The following is a 9,824-nucleotide window of genomic DNA, read 5'->3' as shown; positions in this document are numbered from 1 at the left end:
AGCGTAGTAATTGGTAAATACAACACCGACCCATAAATGGCATAACAGTGTTGCGTCGCGACGTTCTAAGTTACGTGGAAGACGGAGCTAATGTGCCGAAGAAAGAAACCGGGTGAGTGATGCTTTCAGTACCACAGACAGCCATTTCTACAGTCATGAAACTACGCACTGCCTCAAGCCCCGCAACCACTCCTCTTTTTTCAAGAGGCCGTTTAAAGGTAGCTGCAAATCTGCAAGAGGACAAACCGCTCCAGAAACTCGTTAAGTACTTGGCCGATAATTAAACAGCGATACAAGAAGAAATTTTGTTGCGATTCGCCTCAGCGTGGAAGAAAAGTGTGCTGGCTAGGCTCAACATAATGCGGACAGTGAAGATAAGTTCACTTTATCAGGAAACCAGCCGCCTGAGCTGGCTTCACATTTTGCAGGTAAGAACTATAAAGCGCATACGCTGATACAGCTCGCTGAATTTCTAAGGATGAAGAATACACTTTAGTTCTATGTGAGCCTTTTTACACATGGAATGAGTTTTGTAAGTGTTCTTTAATTCATTAGACTAACGATACCGCTCATTAAAATTAAGTTTGTGCACCGGCAGATTTCATATGAAACGCGTATCCAGCCATAGAGATATTGTGGCCAGCTTCAACTTTTTCTTTTTTTTTCAGGAGTACACAGCAATACATTTGTATTTCGTGAGTAGTAACAAAATGAGGTCACCTCAAAGTTCTGGACCAATCAGTGCGTCAGAAAATTAGGAAAACGAATTCAGTAAGTCGCATCAAAACTCTAATAGCCAGGAAGCTCTGATTTTATGCACCTGTCTGGAATTTCAGACGCATAGAGCGCTACAGGCATCACTAAACGTGGATCCTGAGACTGGCGTTTATGTTTTACGATACGCGCATGTGGTTCTTTCTCTTAATTATCTGCATGCGGTTTTAACCGTTTGCTGCACTTAATCACTTGCTATTCTATTTGTTTTTCCTGCATCATCCTCGTCATTGTGCCAGAAATGAAAAGTGTGCGGAAATTTCTTTTTCTCATTTCTTATCTGCAGCTGTAAGAGAACATTCTTTTTCCTTTCCACGTCTTCTCCGTTCTCACAGTCGCCTCTTGCACTAAGTATTTATACTATTTGGAAGACTGTGTCGTTTAATTTCACTTGTCTTCAAACCGGACCGGCCATAATTTGTCTCCTTGCACCGCTCAGGCCAACGTTACTTTGTTGCCGCGCACAATGCACATTATCTATTAGAGGCCCGTTTCGGCTCCCGTGCACACGTTCCAACTATGCCCTTCGTTCCCTCTTTGTGTTTCTTGATTCTGGAGCGAAAGCTCCACTCTCCGAACTGCAACGTTCAAGGTCAACAAGGTTTCGCTCTCATCTCGAGCCAGGCTTCACATGCCTGACGTCATACCACACGACTGGCCACAGCTGTAGTCGAGCTCCGCCTGCGCCTCGCCGCTGCACCGAGCCTCCACCGTACCACGTGACATGACCACGTGATTAGCCGTATCATGACCCTTTCATGGCCGTATATAGCGAGGGCCTCGCCGCGCTCGCTTCATTCGGAGCCGGCTGGACTCGGCGAAGCGGTGCGGGCCGGTCTTTCGCTCGTCCCATTAGGTATAACCGTCTGTCCTCCCATCCACGCAGCATAGCGCAGCAAATCGGACGCTCATTTTGCTAACCCCGCGGACTTTATTTTTGTTTCCTCTATATCTCCTGCAGTTTCGGATTTCTACCTTCAGAGATGGGTAACATGAGGGATCTTAAAAATACCGTGCGTCTTTCTCGCTTCCTTGTTTCTCTATTCCGCCTCCTCCGGAGCTCACGAAGCGGTTGAGGTGTCCAGAAAACGTTAGAAAGCTACTGCGCTTTTCCTTTCTTTATAGGCAATTTTCTGGTTCACCTGATGTGTGCACTTATGTGGGGGCATTAAAGGGAGGTTGTAGATGTATTGTTGGTCGATATCAATTGGTCAGTGTATACTAAGACAAAGGAACTGTTTTCGCTGGAAACAGTACTTTTATACGCAAGAACAGGGCAGTAGCTACAGGTGTGGTCAATTCAGACAGATTTTTTCTTGGACAGACCTAGATGACGTCTAATTTTTTTTCTTTCCCGGTCTCTCAAAATAGACCTATCAGCATCTGCTTTCAGATAGCGATTACGTAGTCCCTGAAGCTCTTGTCTCGATCAACGTAAACAGTTCGAACTGAGTGGCAGAAAAAATTTTATGTTTGTAACAATGACTTATTTCAGAGAAATAAATACTCTTTTGGCTTATTTTTCGGTTTTTCTTCAAAAAGTTCTTTTTTGATATGAGTCCGCTCCTACCTCAAATAATGTGTAGTTAAAAATCCTTTTTCGTTTACTTCATCCACAACGAGTGTATTCTGGTGTCTATCGCCAGCTGCATATTAACTGTATTAACTGTCTTACAGTACTATTTAATGTAACAGGCTTACCTGGCGAGCTGCACTGTTGAGAAAGGCAGCGCATAATTTTTGCTTCTTTTCAAAACGAAATGTAAGTGCAGCGGCCGCTGGAATTCACACACGTTTATTCCCTAAGTAAACTCATTTGTGTTCCTATTTTTTTCTTTTTCCTAATACGGTGGGTTTTTTTTTCTTTTTGCTCCTGGTCTTGCATCAGATCAATAAAGAGACCACCTCGTTAAGCCCGAACGAAAAATGAGACACGTGCAGGGTCAAGGTGAAGTAAGAGTTGCAACAGAGAATACACCTCGTTTTTTAAGACATTTCCTGGACACTAAGAGCAAGCACTAACAGCAAAGAATGGGGTCTTGCCCAGGACCTCATAAGAACCGACAAACCAGTAAAGACATGGCTGACGTGTGCCGTTTGTTACAGTGCGCATGTTAGATCCAAAGGAAATCAATAAATAAGCAACCAGACGCATCGGCGCATCAAAAACAACAAAAACTAGGTAAGCGAGAATAACAGGCGTGAAAGGAACGTCGTCTAAAACGTACAGTAACAAACGAAATCAGCTCTCGTAACGACGTGACCGGTAGGATAGGCGTTGTGTTTCGACATGCGAGCACATAAAGAGCCCTCGTTTGCGGCAGCCTACATCGACTTTTGCGCAAGGATTGTACACAATTGGGCACACAACACTAGCAGAATGATAGAGGCATGTCTTAAGAAAAAGGAACTGTTGTCTGGGTGCCCAGTGCTACTCACCTCACTGCTACTCTGCTACTCTGCTCTGCTCGGCTCACTGCTTACCTCAGTGATACTCACTGAGGATGCTCAGTGCTACAAGCCGGTAACTTATTGAGAAATATGGCTTTTTAGAAGAAAGTGTAACCTTGAATACGTGACGGAAGCCAACAGTCAACGAAACAAAGGAGCGCAGTGGATGTTATTTTTTTATGTAATTTTTAGACCCACAGAGCAGTGTGTCTAAAAATTTACATGCAATAAACGAAAGTAATCTTCAACTGTCTAGCAAGGGAACAGCAGTTCAGAATTGGCAGCGAGATGCTGGAAGCGTGCATCGAAAGCTATGCATCGAAAGAAGTTGGCCGGTCTACGCCCCCACGGTCACACCTAAAAATTTCCTTCAGTACCGGCGGGAACCGGCGTAGTAAGTTTGGTAAAAGTTGTGTATTAATATGTCCTCTCAGACAGAGCTTATGTGTCTTTCGTTTCCTTGATGCTCTTCCTCTAAGCAAGCCTTGCCAACAGCCAGCCATTAACAGAATGCCTCGTCGTTTTTTGGGGGAATTTTTTGTTTCCTGTGATGCAGTATAAAACGCAAAGTAGGTCCCTCCAAAAATTCAAGCGAGTTAAACCTGTCGTGAGGATTGCAAAAATCTGCAGAGTCAAATTCTATATTTCTGTTTTCATTTTTTTATAACGTTGCAGAGCTCGGCCGAACAAAATAGGAGGCATTAGAAGAGGCGGTGGGTGTCATTGAGAATCGGAAAAGTAAAGTGTAAGGAAAGACAGAGCGCCGATATGTTTTTAGCTCACGGAAAAAACACCCATTTGTGGTTTGGCTGTTGGTATTTTCCTGATTTATTTTCAATATTTTCGCCTCAAAAACACATTAAGCGCAAGGTACGAGAATCAGTTCTTCAAAAAAATACGAAAATATCAGCGGCAACCCAGGGCTCCACGTTCACCGAGCAGTCCGATGCTCAGAGTGCGCTGAAACGCAGGCCGACTGTAATTGCCTATTACTAAGTTGATTTATGCCGGCTCCCGACCTCTGCGCGCCGCCCTCCGCTCGATAACGGCTGTTTTTTTTTTGCACTTTTTCACATTAGCGAGCACACACATTCCGTATTTTTGCCTCTGCATAAGCGATCTTATCGCCTTAGTTTTATAATGACCATAAATCATTTGAGACGGGGCACGCAGGAGGGGAAGGAAAAGGGACACCCATAACGTTAGCCCGATCACACTTGCGCAGCCTGAAAGGTAAACGGATTCAGACCGTGCGCAAGTTGTACGATTTTGCATTTGTTGACAGGAAGGATGACATATATCTAAAACCACTTGTTTCCCTGCACTTTCAAAGCCTTAACGACACGAATCGTTAAGCACAGATTGAAAGTACCATACGGCAGGCTGCACAATTACTAAAGTGCGTCCACGAAATCGTTAGTAACAGCTACGTTGTGGCCGAAGGTGGGTAGAAAGAAAACATTCATTGCCAAAGGGGGGGGGGGGAAGCTGTTCGCATAGCGATAATGGGTTATTGTACATATATACAGAATTGGTCATTCTATGCATTCATATATTCCTGGGAATCTTCCCACCACTCCTGACAAAGAGGTGCAGCGGTCAAGCATTGCGCCACTGCCCTTCTATGGCAGGTGCTGCCACCGGTGGGACTTTGGTTGCTTGGGTTGGGTTGCGATCGAGGTTTCTCTTCCCGAGCAGCCTCTCACGATTATTTGAGCTGCTGCCTGACACGGTCGGCAAGCTGCTCATGCTAACCTACGCACCACCCAGTGGGCATGTGAGCAGTCTGTCACAAAACTGGCTTCAGACAGAGAAACACACAAAGGCTAAATGCTGGGCTAGCGCACTCATAAGCAAGCAGTTCTCTAAAACATTCCGCTTAATTTCGTGATAAGAAGCGCCTCTATTTAGCAGACGGGCCAAGAAGGCATCTTAGCAATAAGAATTCGTTTACCAGCAGCAGAAATTCGTCAGGGAAACCGAAAGGTAGCACAACAAGACGCCTACCAGATGAAACAAAGCCTGAGTTCACGTGTTGTACAGCGAAGTTGCGGTTTCCGTGCTGCCGATGTTCCGCTACAGTACACTTAAAGGTGCACTAAACAGGAATCTGAACCCATCTTTTCACCGCGGGAACTCTATCTACACGTTCTGGGTATTCTTAGAAGCTTCGAATTATTTTCCTGTGCGCCGATTGCCCTAATTAAATCGGATTAAACGTCGAGGCTCCCGCATTTTCTTGAACGCAACGCGATAGGTGGGAGGAGTCAACAAACGCGTCAGCCAGTCCCGTGGCGGTTTGCCGCTCTGGTATCGGCGGAGTGATACGTAAATCAAAGACTCTATGAGTATTTTTATTTCCGTGGGCCTAATTTGCAGCTGCATTGTCTGTGACAGAAACTGTTTATTCACAGAAACCTAAAAAGCAAAACAAAAGGAAAAGCGAAGTCGCCACTGGACTGGCTGAAAGGCACTCCACGCGTTGGTTGACTCCGCCTACCTACCGCGTTGAGTTAAAAAAAAGGCGGGAGCCTGGACGTTTAATCCAATTTAATTAGGGCATCGGCCACACAGGTCAATAATTCGAGGTTTCTAAGAATGCCAGAAACGTGCAGACAGAGTTCCTGCGGTAAAAAGACGAGTTCAGATTCCTGTTTAGTGCACCTTTAAAAACGTGACGCAGTTTTACGTTTTCTAATGTCAGAAGACGATCTCTAGCACAAGCTCAACACAACAAAGGGAAAGGGCAAAAAAGCTAGTTGTTCAACCGCACCGTTTCGGCGGCCTTAAAGCGGGGCGCAGCAAATAAAAAGACCACTTTGGTAAAAGTTTTCTATTTCTCCAACTTTTTTTGTGACCCTCGGGTCTTCATCTCCTACAAGACATCAAATTATACGAAATATGCTGTACATGTTTTGAAAATGACACTTTCTTTATATGCGGTCGTCGAAAATTGTAAGCGAATTGTCCTTCCGATGGCCCCAACGTATCGCGAATTGCCCGGGTTTCCGACGACGGAGAACTACTTACTATCATCATAAAGACTGAAGGTGAGAAGATCAAAGTTTCTGTTGGGTGCAATTACGCATTTCTCTGACAGAAACCAAAAGCATACTACTCAATAAAGGAAGCCAATGAGGGAACCTATTTTAAGGTCGTTTTGCTAAGCTGTAGCTTTTTCTGCGATTGTTATCACTCAAACCTTCAACATTTCGTACCAAATCACAGTGGAATGATGGTGTTTAAAGCATGCATCCTGAGTTGTAAAAGAGTGCAATAAATGTTTCGACTTTTCTATGTACATGTGCAGTTATTTTTGTAACAAACGTATTTGTGCAACTATTCATTGTCAACTTTACCTTTTTTCATTAGTTCTCGTCATTTAAAGTAAGAGTTTCATTTTACTGAAGAGTGCTTTGCGGATGTGCGGGCATAAAAAAATTTCTGCTTTTGTGAATTTTTTAACGCCCGGAGATGACTTTCCCAGGGTATTAATTGTAGTTACTCAACAACTATACCGGATAGCTTAAAACAAAAAGCAGCTGTGAAATCAGCATACAACCTCACATAATCGTAAGAAATTGGGTTGCATGTGATACATAAATAACGAAAATAGTTTCGACTGCTGCGCCACCTCTTAAATAGACTGTAATGTCTGTCAATTCTCTCAAATTTATTGTTTCATAACTTTGGCGCAAAAACGTGTTACTGCTTTCTAAAGGCTACACAGCTAACAACTGGAGGAAGGAAGAGGTAGTAGGGGTCAGACAGATTTTCTTCGCATCACCTACCATGGAATGGAAAATCTGCCCGGTGTGGCTGGCAGTCAAGTCACCTGCTGCGAAACTTCGGCCCTCTAGTGTGCGTGCGCGTGCGTGTGAGAGAGAGACATATGTTAAAGTCAGAGGATGCGCTACTTCCAAATCACAAGAGAGACTGCACTACTGAGGAAGAAACGGCGCGTTGTCCTTTTCTGTTATTCGAGTTCGAGTCAAATCAGTCGTATTAACGCGAGAGCGCTACGGCTTCTATTCTGCAAAAAATCTTGCGTCGTCATCGGCCGGGGTAGGGTGGCCCAGGTGGTCATCTTATTTATCCTGGGTAGCCACCAATTGGACAACCTGTAGCACAAAATTTTACTCGGCCTCGCACAACCCGTCACTGTCAAAAAAAAGCCGGTCACGTGAGCTTCTCACGTCATGCTAGGTAACGTAACCTTGTGGTGGCATCGCAGCCTGCCTGCCGGGTTGTGATTAAACTGCTCACCATTGCAGGTCGCCGTTAAATTAATTATAGATCGCGAGAGGTTGCTCGGGTAGAGCAACCTATGTCTCACAAGCTCCACTGGTGGCAGCACCTGCCGTCGAAAGACAGTGGCGCATCGCTTAACCGCTGTCCCACTGTGCCAGCAGTAGTATGAGCATTACCAAGGATCGATGTATATTAAGTATAAAATAAGCAATTCCGCCTTAAACTTTTGACGCAATCGCGTCACGCCTTTCAAGGTGCTCTAAAGAGGAACCTGGACTCGCCTTTTTATCACGGGAACTCGATTTATACGTTCCTAGCATTCTCAGAAACTTCCAATTAATGTCTTCTGCGGACAATTTGCCTAATTTAAACCGGATTAAACGTCCCGGTTTCCGCTTTTTTTTACTCAACGCTGAATGTAGGAGGAGTCAACCAACGCGTCAGCCAGTCCCGTGGCGGCTTGCCGCTCTGCCATCGGCGGACAGATACGTAAATCAAAGAGTCCACGCGTATTTTTATTTCCGTGGGCTTAATTTGCGGCTGTATTGTCTGCGACTGAAACTTTTTATTCATAGAAACCTAAACAACAAAATAAAAGCGATAGCGAAGCCACCACGGGACTGCCTGAAAGGCACTCCAGACGTTATTTGACTCCTCCTATATTCCGCGTTGAGTTTTAAAAAAAGGCGGCAGCCGGAACGTTTAGTACGATTTAAATTAGAGAAATTGGCCGCACAGGACAATCGTTCAAAGTTTCTAAGAATGCTCGGAACGTGTGGATCGAGTTTCCGCGCTAAGAACACGAGTTCAGATTCCTCTTTAGTGCACCTTTAAGGCGGAGGTTAAGTGGTGCCGCCTGTGTGTCTTTTACCGGGTGGTTCCGCAACATTTTTTTTATTATTTAGTTTTTGAGTCGGCTTTTTTAAGTTCTGTGCAATTAATTTGAGTTTTATTCCAGCGTTTTGTGTTCTTTCTCTGAGGCAGTCATGCAATAGGTACGTATTTTCAAAGGTGTTGCCATGATACCACTGATTTTTTTCTCTTTCTCATGATGACAGATCTATTATCGAATTGGGCTATTGTTTGTTTGCCTACTTTCCCTAATTTTATACCACCTTACTTACCATGTTATTCATCCCCACTCCTCGCTTATCCTGCTAACATCATCCGTCATCCTGTTACTTGTGTTGACGCTGTTTTGCTTTCATATTCACCAAATGTAATTCTCTGCTTCGCGTTTAGGGTATTTCAAAAAAAATAAATAAATAAATAAATAAATAAATAAATAAATAAATAAATAAATAAATAAATAAATAAATATGCGCTGCCTCTTCTTATTCGTCCCTTGAATTCTATCCAAACAGGTTCAGAAACAAGCCATTAAGAAGGCTATTGTTATTTACAAATGTTACAATAAAGGTCACGTAAATATTGGCACTTCTGTAGCAAAAAAGCGTAAAATGAGTCGCAACGAGAACTTTATATTTGCATAATTTTTCTCTACAGATATTGCCATGTTCTTTCCGAGCAGTTTCTTTCTCACATTATTTGGTTCAATCGGCACTGTTTAAATTCTTCAATGCAGTCTATCTTCCTAAACAACACAAATGCATCGCTCTTATGGTCCTGCATAACAGCCCATTTTTTTTTATAAATACTGCGAAATAAAGCGGGCAGGTAGTTTTCTTGCGCTTATTTTTGTGGCTTATCGGGCACACTGAAAACTTAATTAAACTGAGAACCGTTCTGAATCAACGTGTTCAGGCAAAATCTTTTTGTTCAAACATAGTTTTCTGGGTTCCCGAATTGCAAGGTTCAAGTGGTCGACTTCTTCTTCCGCTTACTGCACTAGCTCACAGCCAGCTTCGAGCTTCCAGAAGCACAAAAACAGGTCAAGTATGCACTTTCAGAATATAATAGAAACATGCTCCTGAAGCGAAGAAAAAAATTGAACCCATGAAGAACAATAAAATGCCTGTCCGAGTGGAGAAAGGCACTCTTCCTGGGGCGCAGGTGCTTGTTGTGCGTGAAGAAACTGGGCGTCCCTAACGAGTACCTGCCGCCTGGCTGCACTTCTCCCGGCCTTCATTAGGGTCCGCAAAGGTGCCAGGGGTCAGAGAAACACTTGGCTGGTTAAGTGCCCATTCTTCTCGGTAGTGTAGGCAGACATAAATGGCATCTTTTATAAGAAAAATTGGCGGAAAATATCGTGTCTTACAAGAGTTGCCTGGGGACTTTCTGCTTTCTTGGCTCATATAATATAAAACCGACAGCAAAGAGCAGGAATAACGACACTGACTACTTTCGTTCAGATTTAATGCAGCTGTTCAAAAGGGCACCAACCGACG

This window comes from Amblyomma americanum, chromosome 3 (genome assembly GCF_052857255.1).
Source record: "Amblyomma americanum isolate KBUSLIRL-KWMA chromosome 3, ASM5285725v1, whole genome shotgun sequence".
In the NCBI taxonomy this organism is placed as follows: Eukaryota; Metazoa; Arthropoda; class Arachnida; order Ixodida; family Ixodidae; genus Amblyomma; species Amblyomma americanum.
Note: the sequence above shows the minus strand (reverse complement) of the source record.